Source organism: Manis javanica, chromosome 10, assembly GCF_040802235.1.
Source record: "Manis javanica isolate MJ-LG chromosome 10, MJ_LKY, whole genome shotgun sequence".
Classification (NCBI taxonomy): domain Eukaryota; kingdom Metazoa; phylum Chordata; class Mammalia; order Pholidota; family Manidae; genus Manis; species Manis javanica.
The window spans coordinates 54,878,025-54,893,422 of NC_133165.1; the positions used below are offsets into that span (position 1 = coordinate 54,878,025).

General features: G+C 40.7%; 1 long non-coding RNA gene across 2 annotated transcripts in view; it reads left to right on the forward strand.

Moving 5' to 3' along the window:
* The window catches only part of LOC108383248 (uncharacterized), a 274,618-nt gene that overhangs the window by 161,296 nt on the left and 97,924 nt on the right, over positions 1-15,398 (forward strand). For both annotated transcript variants that reach the window (XR_001849739.3, XR_012122305.1), the window contains exon 4: positions 11,183-11,279. This is a non-coding gene — a long non-coding RNA (uncharacterized lncRNA). The remainder of the gene's footprint in view (positions 1-11,182; positions 11,280-15,398) is intronic.

Genomic DNA, 15,398 nt, shown 5'->3' on the forward strand with positions numbered 1-15,398 from the left:
TTGCTTTGGCTATTCGGGGTCTTTGGTGTTTCCATATGAATTTTTGAACTATTTGTTCCAGTTCGTTGAAGAATGTTGTTGGTAGTTTGATAGGGATTACATCAAATCTGTATATTGCTTTGGGCAGGATTTGCCACACATATTTTAAGAAAGAAGCACCGGGCACGGGTGGATGTAGCCCAGTCTGGTCTCAGTGTCTGGGTGGAGAGACATACCATTTTCTGAGATGAGGAAATTGAGAGGAAGCTCAAGTTTGGGTGTGGCTCTCATGGGATAGATAGGACTCAGTAGCATCTGGACCTCACTGGTACTAAGCCCAGTCTAAGCAGGTTACAACCATCCACTCATACAATGCTCCCAGCAATCCTAGGAAGCTGGGGGGCCATAATTCTCCCCAAGGCACAGAGGGTGAGGGACTTTCCCAAGGTCACAAAACTAAGTGGCAGAGCCAGGATTTCAAACCCAGGCTGTCTGGCCCCAGAATCCACACACTTGACCACTCTGCATGTTGCAGACTCTCCATGAGGCCTTTTTTTTTGACACATTCAGTTAAAGATTCTGCTGGGACATCTAAGTGACAGTTTGAATAAGCAGTTTCCTTATCATTGTTAAAAGACAAAATTCAGCTAAATAAACTGGTAGATCTAAGTGGCTTTATTCAACAATTTGTGAATCAGGCCCCATCCCATCTAGCAAATAGGAAAGAGCTCTGAGAAGCTGTATGAAATGGAAGACTTTTAAAGGCAGAAGGGGGTGGAAAAAAGGAAGTTTCTGACAAAAAGTGGATTGTTTCAGGAAAGGTCAACTTCCTTTGGGGAAAGGTGGGGGTCTAGCAGGCAGATCACCTCACTAGTGCTGACCAGGTAATTCCAGGTTGACTGGTTAAAAGCTACATGCCTGGGGGAGGCTGAAACTGCAGTAGGTTAGGTATTAAGGCTCAGTTTGCTGATGAGGGGCATGACACAAGTGACTCCATTTTGAGCCTATTGTTTCTTTTTCTTACCATCATTTAAGCCAGTCTCAATTGGGATTTCTGTGATTGCCAGCAAAAGCTTTCTAACAGATACAGACATGAATGGATGTCTGAAACTAAGATTTAGGAGAGAAGGGCTGGGCTGGACACTCAATCATGATGATACCTTAATGTTCCAGTTCCAGCAATGCATTCTGGGCTATGCTGTCCTCTCAGGGGTCCCTAATCCTTATAGGATTTGCATGGATTGCATAGCATCTTCTAGGAGAAAAAGACACATAGGGATGATGATTCTTTTAAAAACTAAATCCAAAGAGTGTATCTGCCTGCCATGAGGGTAATACCACCCATTCATGGATTCTGCCTTCTTGTCCCCATCCATACACATGCACATAGGCCTTAAGACCCTCTGAAGTGACATTGTGTGTGTAAGCTAAGTTGGACATGATGATGTATATGAAAATGGGTTAAGTCTGAACAGCAGGAAATGTGGAAAGCAGACAAGTGGAGCGGAAAGAGCTCTCAGAGCAACGGAGGCAGGATGCTCAGGCTTAGGCTTGGGCATTGGCATCCCACTTGTCTTGCTGCAAATATTGTACCTCTCCCTTGTTTGAGATCAACTAAGACTGATTAAAACCCTTTAAATGGCTCTTGTCGACAAGATTTGCTATGGAATCATTTTAATGACTAAGCAAACTTATGGTGCAATTTCACTTGATTAAAGACAAAACTAAACAATTTCCAGCATATATGTTGAGACAGGGACTTAAAAACATCTCTAAAGAATTCACAGCCTGGACTGAGCTGGAGAAAAGCATGACAGTGGGTGGGTGGTATTCTTGCAGGATTTGCTTTCCTTTACCAAGGCCTCCTGTGTGGGTTTTGTTTTCTTTGTCTCCCACTGGCTTTGTCTGCTCTTTCTCAGTTGTCTAGATAGCTTAAGGGTAACCAAGAAAAACCAGGTGCTATTTGCAAGTCATATTCTATTTCTAGACGTTCTCTGGACTTTATGTCAGACTTGTGACGTGTATTTGTCACTTCCCTGCTCAGATTCCCTCCATGGTTCCAATCTGAAGCGTCCATCTAGTATTGCCAGCATAACTTGTTGATAAGACAGAAATGGGTTTATTGCTTATGATGGTAAAAGAACATTAGCTTGCAATGCAATGGCCGTGTCTCAGATGGGGAAAAGGTAAAGTCAGAATTTAATGAGAATCAGAAGTTTGCAGTGGGGTCTCAGTTAGAACTGGGTAAGGATTGTGATGCAACAGTTCAGGATTGTTGGATACACCAAGGTTTGTGTTGATTTTGAGGTAAGGGGTTAAAAATATTTAGAGTATAAGCTGTCAGTGTTTTCCTTGAAGAGCTTATAGGTCTTTCTCAAGTTCTTATAATTCCAAGTATCAGATCATTTGTCTGGGCAGGAGACTTTTGGAAAAAGAACGCCATGCAAATGAAGTCAGAGGAATAGCGCACAGTCATGTTCAAGTGGAAAGTAAGATGTAGCTTTGATTCTCAGAATCCAGGCTGAAGGTAGATGGTTCCCCTTCTCAGGCCGCATGGATAAAGTTCAGGATGCTTCTCACACTCACATGTGAACTACCGTTGGCCTGCCTTTTCATCTCCATCACACCTTTCTCTCAGCTTGTACTCTGCAGTTCAGCTTCATTGCCTGCGATTTGCTCATTATTCCTTTCTACTGCAGGGCCTTTGCACATGCTATACTCTGTCTGAAATGCCCTCTCTCCCTTCTACTAATGAATGAATGAATGGATGAATTTCTGCCAAGCAGCATTGAATTAGAGCTGAGATTCAGCATCCCAGTTTTATTCCTCAATTCTTTCATTCATTCATTGTTTTAAACACATAAAGGACACCTACTCTGTGCTAATTATGTATCACATACATGCTATCTACCAGGCATGAATCTAACGCAGTGTGCCACATAGGCAAATAAGCTTTGTTCTCATGGAGCTTACACTGTACTGGAGGTAGACAAATAATAAACAAGACAAAAAAGTAAACATACATAATGGTGCCAGGACTAGACTGAAACAAATGAGGCACTGACACTTGGTTGCAAAATTAGGGGAGGGTGCCGAAAACTCACTAATCAATGTAATAACATTTTAATGCAATATTTAAACAAAAAATTTAATGCAAAATATCCATGGTGAATAAAATATCAAAATTTTAGGTAGAGACAGATGTTTACACAGCCTGTTAAATAAATGTTAAAGGAGGAAAAAATAAAATCAGGAATGGGGATAGGGAAGTTTGGGGAGAAAAGTGTTAAAATTTTAGGTAGAGTGGCCAGAGAAGACCTCTATCAAGAAGGTAATATGTGAGTGAAGACATGAAGGAAGTGAGGAGCAGGCCATGCCAATATCTAGGGAAAAATTTTCTAGGTAGAGGGAAGAGCCAGTGCAAAGGCTCTGAGGTAGGAGTGCATCTGGAGAGGAAGCTGTGGGATCAGAGCGGAATGGGTAGAAAAGAGGAATTTGTAGGGGGCTGGAGTATAGGAGATGGGGTTAGGGGGGAACAGAGGCCAAGACATACAAGGAAGGGGCTCACCTAAGTGTTGCCAACTCATCTGAGCTTTTCATAGACCAGAAACTAGAATTTAAAGTGATATTCCTTAACTTTTAAAGACAGTCTGCTGTTTGAAAAAAATAAACACTGCACAGGCTAAAGCCAGTGGTTCACTACTGGAAGTGATTATGCCTCCCATGGGACATTGGCAATATCTGGAGATACTTGTGGTTTCACATATGAGGAGAGGATGCTACTGGTACACAGCACGCAGTGGGGAGAGAGGCCAAGGATGCTGCCCAATGTCTGCATGCACAAGGCAGTCCCCAACAGCAAAGCATGGCCCAGCCCCAAATGTCCATAATGCTGAGGTTGGGAAACCCTGTGCTAAACGAACAGGCCTGTGGATGGAGTCTGTTGCTGAAGTCAGCAAGTTTCTACAAAGGAGCAGATGGGCTTTGGGATGGCTCTCTTCCCTCCAGACCTCCCCAAAATGCCTACCCATTTCCTTTCTGCTTCAGCAGAAGTGATTTTCCACCACATGCCCAACACTTCTTCTCATTAAATAATCACCACCCACAGCCCCTCATTTCCACGTCTGTAACCACCCCAGGTACAAAAGATGCCCTGTTCACAAGAGGCAGATGGTTATCAGCCAATTACAAGGCTATTAGACCAAAACATGAGTGCCTGTGTTATCTCATCTCTGTGGGCGGCACACTTGAGAGTAGTAGGTTTGTGCCTATTCATTCCTTTAGTCTGAATGACTCCCCAGCCTGGTTCTCAGTTCTTGCTGGTAGAAACACAATTTCCTATTCCAAACCAGAATCATTCCGTTGATATGTTCTAAGCAGCAGCAATGTCCACTGGTTTGCATCCTGTATTCATAGCTGATTGAATGACTCACATTTCAATAGTCTTTTCCTCATTAAAATGAGTTGAAAGGGAAAACGTTTTGAAGAGACATTTGTTATGCAAGAGTATGTTTAGATCAACTGTTTTTGGTCAGAAGAACTAGAACAGTAAGCTCAAAAATGCCTCCAGAGGCCAGGCATGAAGCAGGTCATTAAAATAAACAGTGCTGGGAACTAGGACGAACTGGAGGGGTTCCCCCAGGCCAGGAGTATCTGTCCATCATGTCTAGCCAATACTGCAGAGGGCAGTTGGATCCAGAGTGGCAGGATCTTTTGATTTCAATAGAGATCTGAAATTTTAAATACTTTTGTTAGTTTTAATATATCCTGCAGGATTTCTCTAACACATATATATTGCCCAGATACGGTTTAGGGATTATCCAACGGTGATCTCTGTTTAGATTCCTGGGAGCCATCTGCTTTCTGCCTATGAGAGTAAATTGGTCCAGAAAGTTAGAGAGGGGCCAGGCCAAGAAGGAAGGGGTGGTGAATCCAAGATGTGACCAATTCAGAAGAAATGGTTTCTATGCTGCCAAAGCAAAGGGCCATCTACCTCATCAACCTCGTAATGGCCATGTGTGCGGGGCAAACTACTGAGGTATGGACCTTATTGGTGTTTCTCACAACACCTCAGGAGAGATTGCCTCCATGTCCAAGTGAGAAACCCAAGTCTCAGAGAAGTTCACTGCTCATGATCATGTGACTAGAAAGAACCTCTTGTGATCACATGACAGAGTTTGGACCTAGGTCAGTGAGAGCTTTTTTCTATGTCTCCTTTTGACCATAGATATGGTTTGGCACTGGGGATGAATGTTTCTGAACTTCAGAAGAGCATTTGATAGTTTTTGACCATATCCATGAACGTGGAATGCAACAAAGTCCACTGGTTGGTCAAATGAGAATTCTAGACTCTTGAAACCTAGAGGACAGGAGGAATAAATTGGCCAATTTATCATGTTCCTGAGCAACTCTTCACTCCCTGAAAGAAGCTGGTGTGAATACCCCCATCCCTTACCACCGTTAGGTGGTTCCTGTTCCCCACCATTGTCTGGGGTTCCCCAGAAGGACCAGCCTCTGTTGCTATCAGGAGTTACTTGCTTGATATCCCAACTGGCTTCTTTCCCTTCCTGATCCCACAGCTTCCCTACTTTGGCTCCTCCATCAACTGTGCTTGTATGACTCCTTATCTCAGAGTCCGCTTCTGATTGAACCCAAAGGAAGACATAAAGGAATCTCAAGTTCTTTGTTTTTTTTTTTTGCCTAACTTGGATTATAGTTGCTTCTGTTGAAATTAGTCGTGTTACCAAGATTTAGCCATCTGCATTTATTCAATAGAATTGATTAAAACAGAATTGAGCACTTGTTTTAACTCAAACTTATTAGTAGAACAATTCAAAAAAAAGAGGGGAGGAAAGATAGAAATCAAAGGGATTTATTTGGTCACAGAGAAGATGCTTCCTTGCTGTGGTTCCGGCCATGTTTGCATTGGTTAAAACACGATTGATTGTCTACAGCACGGTGCCGCTAGTGATAAGAGGCTCTTGTCTTTCATCTTTCTGTTTAATTTTCTTTCTAATGACTTTAGAGGAAGAACTCTTTGGCTCTGAAAATTACTTTGGTTGGTAACAAAAAATACCCAGAACCCTCTTTCTATTTCTTTTAATAGTCATTCAGGGCCATAGTGTAATTGAATTAAGACACTTCTAAGAGGTGAATTATAGGATAATAATTCAGACCTTTCTGTTTAATAGGAGCTGGCCCATGGCCTTGGGTCCACTAGATCTGAAGGGGTGAATTACTGCTCCATAACTCACAAGGTCCCATTGTAAGAGACCCTGGTCAAAGAGAATTAACTTCTACAACCATGTCAGGCAAAGGCAACCCAAGATCTAAGAGTAAGGGATGAGGGGGACACAAATGAATTTGGAAGCTTGGCTCCTCACTTCAAAGAAGCCAGATATCAGAGAATAATGTCAGACTCTCAGTAAAAACAAATGGCCTCTCAGCCCAACATAGCCCTTGGTATTTTTCACCAAAGCCCTGACATGCATGTCTGGAAGGCTCAAGCATTTCAGCCTTTGAGATTTGATGAAATAACTGGGCTGTAAGCCTAGCCAGGACATGGGTGAGGTATTCACCAGCTATCTGCATCCTGGAGGCAGAATGGGCTGTGATATCCTAGGGCACCCCAGTGTCTTTCTTTCTGTCCTCCCCACAAGCATTTTTCTCACTGATGAGTGAAATTTCACCATTTTAATTTCATTTGTTTGAAGTAAATGTTAATATCCTTCTATTTCCTTTTTTTAAAAAAGGTATTGACAGGATGCATAAATAAACATATAGCACTTAACTCACGGAGAGCTATGAGTTCAGATCTGTGCTCCGCAATTTGCAACCTGTGAAATCTTGGGGAAATTGCTTACCCTCTTTGAGTTTTAAGTTTCTTATCTGTAAAATGGGGATTATAAGAACACTAACTTCTGAGGACTGTCATGAGGGTTAGATAGAAGAAAGGATATAATACTTAGCAAAGTGTCTGACATTTTGTGTAAGACTTCAATAAAGAATAAAAAGTATTATTGAAAATACTCTTCAGAGAGTGGCATGCATGCCAAAAATCACATAACTGACTGTGTTCTTTTAAATTCTAGACTATGAATGTCATTCCCTGGAAGGAAAAAAAAAGGATGACTAATCAATATAATTCAAAGATACCTTTTTCTAATATAGTATCAAGGAGTAGTTTGCCATCTCTGAGGTAAATCTGACTTTTGGAAATCTCTAGAAACCTAGAGCAAATCCACCACAACTTCAGATGGTCCTATTTAGTTTAGGAGATTAGTACCATGTGAAAGGACCTGTCCCATTTTCACTCCCTCTCAGACCTCTTCTAGCATCTGTTGACCTTCTGCTATCTGTCCTAAACTTTTACCAAAGACAAAAAGAAAAAGGTTATAATTCATTACAGTTCATTAAAATGAAAATAAAATTTATTTTGCATCGAAATGAAAAAATATGACTCATTTATTATTAGCATATAAATGGCATTTTTTAATGTCACTCTGCCTCAAAATCACTTACATTTTCAGTGATCACAGCACACAAAATTAATTTTTGATAGCCTTTTGTGATTTGGCTGAAAAATCTTATTTCTTTTTGTGCCTTAAACAGCAAACTGTATCCACTGCTATTCATAGCAAATTTTAGATAATGAAGCAATTAAAAATACATGGATTTAAGATCTTATCTCATTTTTCCTTTGGCCTATTTCTGCTTCATTATTCATGAAGGGATATGTTTAATTCAGAGTTAGTAATTGCAGATATTTCTAGTATAAATTGTGCCTTATATTCTTTGCCCATTTCAATTTATTTTAGCGAATTTCTATTTGGAAAAAGTAGTTGAGGGAGGGGAGAGTATGAAAAAATGCAGGAACCTCTCTGTATGTGTGTGTGTGTATATGTGTTGATTAGCATATCCAAACATCTCAAAAATGTTAATAATTTCATTTCCTGAGGATTTACCATTAGGGAGCCAGGCACTGTGTTGAACAATTACATGTGGCATTTCAGTCTTAAGAATAATCTTATGAAAGAGATACAATTAGTGATCCCACTTCTTAGATATGAAGACTGGGGCTTAGAGAGGTTACAAAACTAGGTAAAAGTCACATAGTCAGAAATGACAGAGAACTGTGGTCAAAACTGACTTGTCTGCCTCCAGAGACTGTCCAACCATCCATTAAAAAAATATCCTTTTGCCCAACACTGTTTTTCATGTCCTTGGGCCACGTGCATCTGAATCTCAAAGAGGTTGGTCAAAGGCCTTCAAAATCACTCTGCTCTCCACCCAGTAGAATCCCCAGTTCATAAAGTAGCTTGTCCAAGGAGCATGTCACTTACTTGGTTTCCATGAACCCTAAATATATTTTAGGAATTTATCCTAGGGCAGCAACAGAACAAGTACACATAGTTTCTTGTCCTACAACTTGTCAAGGGGCATTATGTACCAATAAAAAAGAGAAAAAGAGATGAAAAAGCAAGGGAAGAAAAGAAAAAAATGTAGCTTAAAAAAGTTTAATTACAGGTTAAATTAATTCTGATGCATTTATTCAGAATTCTACTCTGGAACGTTAAAAATAATGATGAGAATCTTAGTTTACTGCCATGCAAAAATTTTCCTGGGAAATTGTTGCATAAAAATAGCAAGTTTATAAAACAATAATGTTCTCCTATTTTAATAAAAAGCAAAGTATATGTACATATGCGTGTGTGTTAGACGAGAGAATCTTGAAAAGTGCTATCCAATAGAAATATAATGCACGTCGCATATGTAATTTAAAATTTTCCAGTAGCCACATTAAAAAAGTTAAGCAAACAGGTGAAATCCATTTTAATGACAGATTTGATTTATTCCCAATGAAATGAAATATGATCATTTCAGTCTGTAACTGATCTAAACTTATTAATGAGATATTTTACTTTTTTTTTGGAATAAGTCTTTGTAATCTGGTATGTCTTTTGTACTTACAGAATATCTCAATTCAGACAAGCCCTATTTCTACTGTAGTGATCACCACAGAGCACAGGGCAAGTCAAACTATTATATACAACTTGTTGATTGTTGGGTGGTATGATGATGAGGTATTTTTAATGTGTTCAGCATACTTTTCTGAATTTTCTGACTTTTTCAAAACATAGTGTACCATTGATAAAGTTCCTCCCAGTTTATGGGAGAAGAGGGTTTCTGGATTAAATAACTTGTCCAAGGTCTTGCAGCTAAGGTTTTGTGGAATGAATTAAATCTGCAGTCCAGCTCTTTGGTGGCCAAGCTCTTTGCCACCAGCTATACTACCTGGCGAGAGGAGTGCGTGACTCGGGGAAGCGGTCAGCCTTGGTCTTCCTCATGGGTCCGGGACACTCATGCTTCCACATTGCATCTTCTGCTCCAGCTGCCCATTCTCAGCGTCTGGTGCCCCTCCACGTGCAGGACTGACCCCAGCTCCCTCTCAGTCCATTTTGGATTCTAGTCCAAATCATAAGTTCTCTTCCAGTGTAACATTGCCTGGGCTTTGCTTTCCCTGTAGTGGCAAAATATCACCTTGATTACTTCATTAGACTCTGAGGTGGTCCTATTGATGCTGCTTCTGGAAAGAACATTTTAATTAATGGGAAAGTGTCTTCACTAACTCTTTTACTCTGTCCCTGTATTGCACTGATGCCCCACTATGCACACCTCCATTCCAGACTCTGGGGATACAAGAGAGAACAAATTAGGCAAAATTGCTACCCTTACAGAGCCTGAGTTATGGCAGTGGAGACAGAACAAATTGAGCAAATAAATGTGCAGTATGGCAGGGGTTGGTGAGACCTATGGAGATAAATAAAGGACGAAAGGGAGACCAAGGTGTTCTTATGTGGGATGATCAGGAAGTTGTGTCTGATGGGTGACATTTTACAGAGACGTGTTGGAAGTGACAGAGTGGTCTTGAGGCTATTTGAGAGACAAGTATCAGCACATGCAAAATTCCTGAGACAGGTGTGTTGGCATGATCAAGGAACCATGAGGAGGCCACAGTGGCTGGAGCAGAGCTTATTCTGTCTGTTCTGGAAGTGTGATATAGAGGTTGAGAGTTAGAGGAGTCGAGTAGACTTAAGATATCTAATATGCAATTGTAAGGTATTGGCCTTGCTATGATGGAAACTCATGATCACCCCTAAGCATTGACAATGACAAATATATTGAGAAACATCAGAAAAAGAGGCTCTTTCCTCTGGGTCCATGCAGTGCAGAGAGAAGAGGACAGCCTTAAGAGAGAAAATGAGCAACTGGGGAGCAGGAACTTGCAGGCAGATGTAATTAAGAGGAACCCAAGCCCTAAGGGATTCATAAAAGTCTTGGGAGGATGTTAGAGTCACAGGACTTGGGATGGAGGCTCAGGCCAAATTTATTGAAACCTCAAAGGAAGGGGTGACTCTGGCTTATACTGGGTCAAACTCATTTAGGACACCAAAGATTTGGAGAACCCTGTCATCTTAATGTGGCCTGTTTTTAGTGAGTGCACCCTGTGGCTTAAACCTGATACTCAAACTGGTTTTTTAAATCTATACGTAAAAGTAGATGTGTGGGTAGAAAGCAAAAGGATGCCCCATGGATGGGCTCTTAAACAGCACATTCCTTGGCGTGCATAAAATGTTGTCTGGGCTGGATGGGAGCTTGATTTAGAAAGATCCTCCTTATGCCACAGAGATGCAGAAACGAGGGATGTTTGTGTTGCCACCCTGGCCTGCAAATGCCCATTTCTAACCATTCTTTAGAGCATTCATTTCTCAGCTGCAGAGGGGACAGTGTCCAAAAAACAGGTAGGATTCACTTTGCATGCCAACTGTTCATATTGCCAGAAAGCCATGCCATCTGGATGTCATCCTGATACACTCCTTCCTGCACATAGAGTAAATCTCTGTCATCATGCATTAAGCATCATAACATAATCTTCTGGGTTCTAGTCTTGGCTGGTCACTAACTAGCTTGGGAAGGTTACCATAAGTCTTCTGAGTCTCAGTTTCCTGTACTGAGAAGAGAATCATTATTAAAATGAGAGTCATTAGGTTGTACTGAAGACTGCAAAAGGAAGGCTTAGCAGAAAATCCAGCCAATGGCAAACTCTTAATAAAGGTTAGTATTAAATAAATGAAAGCATCTACACCGCCAGCAGAGAGCTACCTGTATTTTGTTTTATTTCTTTTCCTTTTTTTTTTTTTAGACATAGAGAAAAATGACAGGGACTCACTTTCCAAAAAATTACACTGTGTTCAATGACTTCCCATCAAGAGTAAGCAATGTTCCGTATCCTGCCATTGGTAAGTACCAAATGGACCCATGTCAGACAAGGCATGGCTTTTAATCTCCCTTTATTTGGCATGTCACCTGTCAGTGACCTTGACTGTTGCCGGCTGCCTCCTGTTCTGCAGTTTACTGATAAGTGTGTTTACGGCTTTTGAAGGCATGTCTGCCGAAACCACATCTGGTTCACCGCCGCCTCAGCAGACACACAATGAAATATAAAGGCTAATTCTGTGGTGTACACAACCCATGTCTGTGTTCCCAGCGGATTCCAGATGGAGTGCACTCAACAGAGGCAGTTCTTTGATGGCTGTGAGCCTGGGGGAGGAGAGGGGTGTGGGGTGTGACGCTGAGCTGACAGGGGTCCCGGGATCTCAAACACAGGATGGGACAGGGAGCTCTCTTCCCAGGGAGGACTGTGAGGCTTTGCAACCCTGCACCCCACCCCCTTGCTGCTGAGTCCCCTGGGGACCTATGTGCAGAGCCAGGTTGAGATGTCTCGGATGAATTGTTGTTTCTCACCCCAGTTGTCTCACTTGGGGAGCATGATGCAAATACTGATGTTGGGAGGAACGTTCAGTGTTACAGGAGTGTGGAAGAAGCATTTTATACTTTATTCGCGTTTGAGTGATGAGATCCTTACTTAAAAGTCAAATAAAAAGATCAGCTATCGCTTATGGAACATCTGCTACATGCTAGTCTAAAAGTTTTCTTTGCCTGGGTGCAGTTCTGTGAGGTAGCTGTCAGTGTTACTATGTCCATTTTACAGATCTGGAATCTAAAAGAGGTAAATAAAGCAAGTTGCCCAAAGGTGACCAGTCCTTAGAACTTGAGTTTTTTCAAACTTTTGGCTGTTTACATACATTTCATTCATATTGCATGTATGCCTAGCAGCTTCATTGGGCAATCCTAGGCTGTACATATGCTCACTGCTAGATACTGCCAATCCATGTTCTGAAGTCATTATGCCAATCCAAGCAGCAGAGCCAAATTTGAAGACGAGTCTGGCTGATTCCTGCTCTAATATTTTTAAGTACTGCAATATATCCCAATACACTCCCACAGTGCCACATGTAAATGGCAGGGACTTCCCAGAGAAACATTGCTCCTGGCAAGTAGAGGGTTTTGATGTGGAGGTTATTTAGCTAAGTAGATATTTGTATTAACTTATAACACACACTAAGCAATGGGCATCCATCTAAAGCAAGGTATAAGATCCTTACTAACACCCCTGAGAGCTTTCCCTCCAACTTTGTCCTCCTTCAAGGTTATCTTTACTCTATTGACCCTTTGCATTTCCATATACATTTTAGACTCATATGTTTACTTTCCATTAAAAAAAAGTTGCTGGGATTTTGAATGAGAGTATATTGAATTGATACATTAATCAGACAATTTTGTTATTTGGTGTTTTGTTTCCTCCCTAAATACTGAAAATAATTCATTATATATAAAGTCACTTGGGCCAGGGGTAGTTGTTGTGTGTGTGGGTGTCGGGGGGAAGTGGGGCAGGAGGGATCAACAGTCTGCAGATATAATATCTTTATTAGCTATAGGAGTATTCAAATATTCTGATGTTTTTTGTGTTACTTTTACTAAGTTGTTTTTAGGAGAAAATTCCCATTACATTGAAATTTTCTAATCTATTGGTTTAAGACTGTTTCTACAGTGCATGGAGGAATTTTGTCTGATGGAAACATTCTATGTCTTGATTGTGGTAGTGTTTGCTTAGGGTTATACACTTGTTAAGATTTATTGAACTGCATACTTAAAAGTGGTACATTTTATTATGGCACCTTTTACTCTAGTCGCATGGATGGACCTGGAGCTCCCTGACCATGCTGGCTATTTTCTTACCTCTCTGAACATGCTGCTTCCCTTCACTGAAACGGCCTTCTTCCCTGATTAACTCCCTTGTGTCCTCCAAATCTCAGCTTAGAGTTACACAACAGGTGACCAGGCATCTGAGGAACCACTCAGAAAACAAATAAAAGGTAGATTTCTACCTATCAGATTCCAAAATCAAAGCCCAACAGATGATACATTTTTCACAGTTGCTTAAATTACAAAAGTTGGGCTTGCTCATTGTAAAAAGCCCTGAGCCGGCTATTACAAAAGTATACAAAAATAAAAATTGAAACCTGCTCTTCATCATCTCCATTTTATCTCAAGGGTAACTTATTTAAATAAAGATTTAAATATTTTAAAATCAAACTTTAAAATATCCAGACAAACAAGAAGATACTAGTTTTAAAATCTGATGGGAAGGATTTTCTTATGTGAACCCAAAGGCAGAAATGAAATAACCAGACTAACTTTTCTCTGGGAGAAAAAGTTTTAAAAATTCTGTGTGCATGAAAAACTGGGAAACGATTTAACATACATGATGAACCAGAATGACAGTATCCTTAATATGTAAAGAGGTATTTCAAATTAATGTAGATGGAAAAGACAGAAATAGGCAATTCTGAAAAACAAAATAAATGTAAGCATACATAAAAATAAATAATATCTACTTATAGGGAGATTGTGGGAGAAATTGGCACCTTTGTTTCATGCTGGTGGAATTGAAAATTAGCAAAACCTTCTGGGAGAAGATCTGGCCTTATACATTAAAAGCCTTAAAAAGACAGCTTGATTTTGACTCAATGATTTCACTGTTAGGAATTCTTTCTGAGAAAATAAAGGAGAATATATACAAAAAATGAGCTACACACATATTCATCACAAAGTTGTTTATAGTAGCAAGGAAAACTGTAAACAACCTAAATTCCAAATTTAGAGTCTTCACTAAATAAATTATGGTGCATTCATTTAATAGAATAGTATGAAGATTGGTAAGATGATTTAATTTCTTAAGAAGGTGTTCACAGTATTCTGTATTAACTGAAAAATGAACAGATTAAAAATTAGTACATATTAAATGATCCAGCTTTTTAAAAAGGGTATACATTTATGCATATCATACAGAGAAATGCCTGGAAGAGTGTATTTCAGTGTGTGTGTGTGTGTGTGTGTGTGTGTTGGAGGGTGGTTCAGAGTAGTGGGATTATGGGTGATTTTTATTTACCTGTAAGTTTACCATGAGGAGAAAGTAAAACAGGTCTTCGCTGAAGCATCTTGTCCTTAAAGAAGATTCCCTGGCCCCTCATGCTTACAGATGCTCTCCTTGGGCTCTTCCAGCGCATTATCTCTTGAGACCAATAGGCTGTGCTGAGACGTGTGTACTTCCCGTTATTCTCACTAGATTGCAACTTCCTGGAGGAAAAGAGACATGCTTGCTTCACCGCTGTAAACTCCATTTGTAGCTCGAAAAATGTTTGTTGTGTGGTGAATTAAGGATGTCCTATAATTTATTCTTCTACTATTTCATTTGTGAGGTCCTCGCGGCTTCAGTGGTTATTTCTAAAGTTGAAAATCACAAATGACCTGGGCTGGAAAGACCAATTTCTTCAAACCCTGATTGTACAGATAGAGAAACTGAGGTTGGGAGAGATGAAGTGGCTCCACCCAGGTCACATAGCAGGCTAGGCACGGGCCAGGACTAGACCCAGACTCGTTACTTTCTTTCTAGGGCCTTCTATCACAGCAGTTTGCTTAGTGGATCTCCTGATTTCCTTTGGATAGTGAAGAAATCTAACACACACACAGTTTCCAAAGGGGATGAGTGTTTCCGGGTAGGGCTGGACTGGGGCATTACAAAAGGAAGAAATCTGGGTGTCGCCATGAAACAAGATGCAAAGCCAGATTTTATGATGTCCCATCCTGTCTCCAAGTCCTGAAATCCAGGGTGTGTGCGTGTGTTTACGTTGGAAGAAAATGCAAAAAAACTTCATTTAAGCAGCATGGTGAATTCAGCCTCTCAGACCCGCCACCCTAAGAAATCAGCCTTTGATTTCTTTTCTCTAGCACGCCTTCGCGCTCTCCTTCTGAGCTCTGAAATTTGCTGGGTCACTGCATTTCCGTTTCCACCTCACTTCATCTGAATAGCCACAGTGTCAGTGAGGGAATTCAGGCTCCCAGCTGGGGGCCCCAGAGAGTTTATTTCTTCACACTTAATGCAGTCTCTGTGTACATAAGCTCTGAAGTCTGTACGGCACCTCTGAGCAAAGAGCTGGACAGTGAGTTGAGTTACC